Here is a 7392-nt window from a genome sequence, read left to right as displayed (position 1 = left end):
GTCAGTGTGTGCCGAGTGTTGGCACCTGAGGTCTGTGGGCAGGCCTGGCCTCATGTCCACCATTTCCTCCTCATGAGAGAAGGAGAAACCTCGCAGTGTGTGCCAAGTGGTGGGCACCAGGGGCCTGTGGAAGGGTCTGGCCTCATGCTTGACGTCCTGTTGTGCTCCTGGGGTGGACCCACCTGGTACCAGGACCTTCCCCTGGCAGGCCCTGGCAAAACTCCCCATTTGGAGGCAAACTCCGTTTCCTTTTTTTTCGTCTCAAAACTCGCCTGCTTTACAAGCCCCTACTAAGAGCTGATTTGTCAATAGACGGTGGTGAGGGAACTGCTTTACTCTGTACAAAACCCTGACCCAAAAGCACAAGGCTCCCTCTGAGCTGGCAGTGACGGCAGAGCAGTGAAGGGGCAGGAAGGGGCAGGGGGCGCTCAGGACGGGCCCACCCCACATGCTCACCAGGGCCTCCCAGAGGCAGAGATAGAGCTGGTTTGTATGATTATTTTTACACTTTTAAAGGTATTCTCCCCTCAGAAGCTCTAGGTATTTCCCAAAATAGAAAGTAATCACCCACCCCATCTGGAGCAAGGGAGAATGAAAAAAACCACAGACAAAAGGGAAAGATTAGTCCAAAGGACTAATGGACCACAACTACCACAGCCTCCACCAGACTGAGTCCAGCACAGCTAGATGGTACCTGGCTACCACCACTGACTGCTCTGACAGGGATCACGATGGAAGGTCCTGGACAGAGTTGGAGAAAAATGTAGAACAAAATTCTAACCAAAAAAAAAACAGATTTTCTGGTCTGACAGAGACTGGAGAAACCCCAAGAGTATGGCCCCCGGACTCCCTTTTAACTCAGTACTGAAGTCATTCCTGAGGTTCACCCTTCAGTGAAAGATTAGACAAGACCATAAAACAATAATACCCATAGCTCAACCATGTATCTGAGACTAAATGGGCACACCAGCCCAGGGGCAAGGATGAGAAGGCAGGAGGGGACAGGAAAGCTGGATGAATGGAAATGGGGAACTCAAGGTTGAGAAGGGGAGAGTGTTGACATGTCGTGGGGTTGGCAACCAGTGTCACAAAACAATATATGTATTGTTTAATGAGAAACTAATTTGTTTTGTAAACCTTCATCTAAATTTTAAAAAATCCAAAAAAAAGTCAAATTTACATTGGATAAAACCCAGTATTTTAGAACAGTGACAAAGATAGACAAAAACAAAATGAAATCCCTTTCTGAGAGGTATACGCCGACCTCAAAGATCCTTCTTGCCCTCCGGTGACCTGAAGCTCTGGCCGAGGGCGAGGTGAGTGCAGAGATGGAGATGTCTGTCCGACAGGCGCTGGCTGGGGAGCGGAGCAGCCCTGACCGGCGGATGCCTGTCTGCACCGATCGTGGGCACTGGCCCAGCCCGTGCTAGTCTGCAGCTCGTCTGGAGGCCAAGGGGTGACTTCAGGTGTGGATGAAGGCGGGGTGTTCACAGTGCGCTGTATTGCTGTGGGATCCCGGGAGTCGGCCACCAGAGAGGAGGCTGCTCCAGCCTGTGCCCCCCAGGATAGAACGACCCTCATTCTGTTAAGACTTTGCAGATGGGTATGATTGTTTTATTACAGCTGTCCCGACCCCGAGGGATCTGTCCTAACAGAGGGTGGGGTGTCAGAACACCCACAGTCCCCAAGGTCCCCCTTCTCTTGAGCCCCTTTTGTGACCGGTCTTTGTGACAGTTCTTCCTGCACCAGGCCCCGGTGGGCCTTCCGGGCGGTCTGCATTTCTGGGTGAATCTGTGTCCCTTCAAATCTAGACCTATAAGGAGCCCTGGTGGTACAGTGGTTAAGCACTTGGCTGCTAACCGAAAGGTTGGTGGTTTGAAACCACCAGCGGCTCCCCAGGAGAAAGCTGTGGCGGTCTGCTTCCGGAGAGATTTACAGCCTTGGAAACCCTATGAGGTCGCTATGAGTATGAATCTACTGGACGGCAGTGCGTTTATGGTGCTGTCACTATTGTACCATTTACAGACGAGAAAGCTGAGGAGACAAGTTAGAGGGGAAGGACACTTGCTTACGTTTCCACAGCCAGGAAGAAGGTACCTGTATTAGAAGTGGACAGTGGTAGGTTTATCACTTCACCACTCCCCCTAATTGCCACTTGTTCCTCCTTGGCTTCGGGGACCTCACTCTCTCCTGGTGTCCCACCTCCCTGACCACCCCCCCACCCCAGTCTCAGATGCGCTTGTCTTCATCCGCCGCGAATATTCTGGTGTTCCCCGGGGTTCCGTCCACAGCTTCCTTCTATTTCACTTCCAGTGCGCTTCCAGAGAAGTTGTAGTCGTTCCTATGGAATAAATGATCACCTATATGCTAATGACTTGCAAATTTCTAACCCCATCCCAGGCTCTCTCCCAAGGTCCAGATCCATCTACCATCCAACCATTGCCTAGTCATCCTGCTTAAACGTCTCGCAGGCGTCTCAAACACAGCACGACCAACACCGAGTTCGTGGTCTCCCCTCCTCCAAGCTGGCTGACCCCCTTTGATAAATGACCCTACCTCCTGCCAAGGGGCCATCTCCCTTTCCTTCCACATCCCATCAGCCACTAAACCTCTTAAATATCTCTTCAACCACACTACAGTTTCCATCCACACACGCAGGCTTGTCCCTGTCGTATCGCCACTGACCTGGACCAGCCCCTCAGTCCCCTCACTCCTCCTTCGAGACCCATCTCGGATGTCCCCTCCTATCTAAAGAGTTCTCCCCTTTTCTTAAAAAAAGTTTTGTATTTTCCTTATTAAATTTTGAATATGTATCATGTGTCCTTTGCATTCACAAGAGCAAGTATAATGCCTGCAACAAAGGAGCTACTCAAAAGGAATTTACTGAATAACCAGGTGAGTAAATGGTACTTGTTGGTGTTCATTTGAGATCTTTCCTATTTCAGTATTGACTGTATTGCTTTTCTCTGCGTATCATCAGTTATTCTAAACGCATCTCAATGAGCCAAATTCAACATGCTGGTGGGGGTAGGGGTTGGGGGGAGGCAAACTTGAGAGCAGAGTGTGGCAGACAGTAAGGAAGCAGTTCTCCCGGGTGCGAGGGCGCGTTTTGACGAAAGTTGAGCATTACAGGGGGTTCAAGCAATGTCCTGTTGATCTGGATAGTACTTATATGATCATTTATTGTTAAAATGCACTTCTCTGTATACTTGTTAACAATGAAAATTCACTGTTAAAAGCCCATCATATCTCATTGTATCTCTCTACACAGAGGAGCAGGGGGCCAGGTGGGTGGGGCTTATCATGGTGGGAATCCTCATCCTGATGCCAGTTTACACCACGCCTCGATGGGGCCGTCCTACAGATTCTAGCGTGAATGCGCGCATTTTCTGCTCTCTCCCAGGGAAATATCACCTGTTGGATTTTGAGGGAGTCCAAATAAATGACAGCCCTGATGTCTGTTCCAGTACAGAACCAGTGAAGAGGTACAGGCAGTCCCCCGGTTAGGAACATCCGACCACCAACAACCTGTACTTGCCCTTTAACGGGATGTAAATTTGTCCTCACTCTGAAAGGACTGATCCAGCCCCCACTCACAGCCGGTCATCACAATCACCTTCACTTGCTGCACGCGTGGCTTTTAAAGCGTTGGAAGGTCTTCGAGCCTTTTCTTACACTAAAAAAAAAAAAAAAAAAATTGCTGTTGAGGTGATTCCAACTCATAGCAACCCTATAGGACAGAGGAGAACTGCCCCTTAGGGTTTCCAAGGAGCGGCTGGTGGATTCAAACTGCCCACCATTTGGTTAACAGCCGAATGCTTAACCGCTGCGCCACCAGATCTGCTGAAGCTGCTAAACGAGTTCACTAAATTCTCTTCCCACTTCAGACTGTCCAGAGCCCACTCAAAACAAGGTTTGGATCTATAGACACCCACTTGCCCAGATCACTGCCCCACACTGCTTGGGTTTGGGGTGTGGTGGGAGAAGTCAGAAAAAGAATCCCGCTGTGCTTAACTGATTAGTTCCACTCAGTCAGCAAGCATGAGTCAATGACTGTTACCCGCTGTGAGGGGAGTGAAGGACACAGATTTGGAGACAGGAGGGGGGTTAACCATGGCCCCCAATATTATTCATGCTCATTATTTCAACAATCCCTCTTTGTGGATGCACCTGAAGTCTTTTTTTTTTCTTAAACCATGCCCTAATCAGTCCAGATCCCAATCACCCTCTGCTTGCTTTTACTGGCATCTGTGTTAGTTTGCTATTGTTGCTGTAACAAATTACCACAAACTTAGTGGCTTAAAACAACACAAATTTATTATTTCACAGTTCTGGAGGTCAGAAGTCCTAAAATCAAGGTTTTGGCTGGGCTGTGTTCTTTCTGGAGGCTGTAGGGGAGACACTGTTTCCTTGCTTTGTCCACTTCTAGAGGCCGTCTGCATTTCTTGGTGTGCGCCTTCCGGGCATCATTCCAACTTCTCCCTCCGTCCTCACATCCCCTCCTTGCCCTCGGTGCTCACATCCTCTCCTCTCCTTCCGTCCTCAGGTCCCCTTCTCTCCCTCACGTGCCTCCCTGTTAAAGGACCCATGTGATTACATTGAGCCCACCTGGATAATGCAGGCTACTCTCCTCACCTCTAGGTCCTTAATCATATCTGCAAAGTCCCTTTTGCCCTGTGTCTTGGTTATCTTACTGAGCAGGGTAATCTTAAGTTGCATTATTTTACAGGCTAGGAGGGTATTACATGTGTAGGGTAAGGAGGGGGAAAGAGACAGCATAACAGATAGAGAAAAGGATGGTGAAAGCATGAAAGTTAGTAATTAAAAAAAAAAAAAAAACCTGAAAATCCTCTGGGGGTGCAGAGAAAAAGTAGAACCCTGAGGGTTTAACACTAAAAGTTTAATGATTTATTTTTAGGGTACTGACTGTCCAGGGCATCCAGTAGCTGCTGTAAAACCTCCTGCTCCGGCCACATGGAGTAGCGCTATTTCTCCTATAGACACAACAAACAGGCAGACCCTGCGAGGTGGAGAAGGGCGGTCTGCCCAGGGACCGCAGGACTGGAGGGGACCGCAGGACTGGAGGGATGACACTGCAGTGGGTGCCCGGAGGCCCTTTTTGCCTTCCATGCACCCCGGCCAGGGTGCTGCAGAGGCCTCCAACTTGGAAACACCAGCAGATACAGATGGAAAACACTCCAAGAAAAGCCTGTTCACCCGGAAAAAGACCGGAGAGGGTGGCCTAACACAGAGACATTTACAGCAAACCTTTCTGACAATGCCTGCCTTGCTCCCAGAAAACACCAGTGGAAAAACTCCCTTCCAGCAGGGTTGCAGTGGTTGAGCAGGAGCTGATCTTCAGCTTCCATGGCCGTGATCTCCCTGCTGGGGAGGTGCTGGCAGGACCCACTGAGGTGGTGTGAATTGGGTGTAGGTGGCACTCCACTTTCCCGCCTTTCTTGGTGTCAGTGGAGCCCAGTAGGGAGCTGAGCCTTCAGGCCCACCGGACATCAACGTGGCAGAACAAGGCAGTGGGAGGCAACGAGTTAGCACCTGACTTCCCCTCACCCCCTGGTGTCAGCAGAGCCCAGCAAAAAACTGAACTTCTGCCTCCACCTGGCATCTAGGAGGCAGAATAAGGGAGTGAAAGATTGAGGTAATGGACCACCACTTTCTCCTTCCCTGGTGCCAGCACAGCCCAGTGAGGCACTCAGCTTACACCCCCCCCCCCTTGGAATCAAGGAGGCGGTGCAGGTTGGTGCTCTGCTTCTGGCGAGAAGGTGACAGCGGGCCTCAGCAGAGAACTGAGCATCCAGCTCCGTGCACATCTGCATGCTGTACCTAAGTGGGGTGACTGCCTGCTAAAAAGAACAGGACCAAGTCTCACACTGTAATTCCCCAGATGTCCAAAAACAACTGCTCATCCAAGAAGCAGGCACATCACAACCTAATGGGAAAAGACAACATCAACACCGAGATGTTGGAATTCTCCGACAAGGATTTTAAAGCAGCAATCATAAGAATGCTTCAACAAACAATGAGAAACATGCTTGAAACAAATGAAAAATGAGAGAATCTCAGCTGATGATGATGTGGAGAAACTGGATCACACGCACATTATTGGAGGGAATGTGAAACTCAGTCACTTTGGAGGAGGTGGGCAGTTCCTCACACAACTGAACATGCAACCAGGACGTGACCCAGCTGCACTCCGGGGTGTCTACCTGACAGAAATGAAGACTTACGTTCACACAAAAACTTGTATACAAATGTTTATAAGTTTTATTCAGAATAATAAAAAACTGGAAACAACCCTGTTATGGATTGAATTGTGTCCCCCAAAAATGTATGTCAACTTGGCTAGGCCACGATTCCCAGTATTGTGTGGTTGCCCACCATTTTGTGATCTGATGTAATTTTCCTGTGTGTTGTAAACTCTAACCTCTATGATGCTAATGAGGCAGGATTAGATTGTATCTTGTGTCAATCTCTTTTGAGATATAAAAGAGAATATTCAGAGAGGAGAGGGACCTCATAATCACCAAGCAAGAAGAGCCAGGAGCGGAGCGTGTCTTTTGGACCCGGGTTCCTTGCACTGAGAAGCTCCCAGACCAGGGGAAGATTGATGACAAGGACCTTCTGCCAGAGCCAACAGAGACAGAAAGCCTTCCCCTGGAGCTAGCACCCTGAATTCGGACTTCTAGCCTTCTAAACTATGAGATAATAATTTTCTGGTTGTTAAAGCCATCCACTTGTGGTATTTCTGTTATAGCAGCACTGGATGACTAAGACAAACTCAGATATCCTTTAAGGGTTAAGCAAACTGTGGCACCAATACCATGGAATCCTGCTCAGCAATAACAAGGAATGGACTGTTGATACACACCACCACCTGAATGAATCACCAGAGAATCATGCTGTGTGGGGAAAAGCTAATCCCGAAAGACTAAATACTGATTCCATTCACACAGCATTCTTAAAATTGCAGCATTATAGAAATGGACTAGATTAGTGGTTGCCAGGGGTTGTGGGGGGGAGTTTGCTGGAGGGAAGTGGGTATGGCTATAAAAGAGCAACCTGAGAGGTTCCTGTGATGGAAATTTTCTGTATCTTGTTGTATCGATGTCAACTGTATGACTGTTGTGATATCGTACTACAGGTTTGTAGGAAGTGACCACTGGGGCAAACTGGGTAAAAGGTACATGGGATCTCTCTGTATTATTTCTTACAACAGCATGGAAATCTATAATTATCTTAAAATAAAAAGGTTAATTAAAAAATCAGTTGCATTTCTATATACTAGCAATGAACAATCTGAAATTGAAATTAAGAATTCCATTTACAAGAGCACCAAATAATAAAATATTTAGGAATAAGTTTAACAAAAGTACA

The sequence above is a fragment of the Trichechus manatus genome, unplaced genomic scaffold, assembly GCF_000243295.1.
Source record: "Trichechus manatus latirostris isolate Lorelei unplaced genomic scaffold, TriManLat1.0 scaffold00004, whole genome shotgun sequence".
Lineage (NCBI taxonomy): Eukaryota > Metazoa > Chordata > Mammalia > Sirenia > Trichechidae > Trichechus > Trichechus manatus.
The sequence above is the reverse complement of the archived record's forward strand: the minus strand, read 5'-3'. Positions refer to the sequence as shown.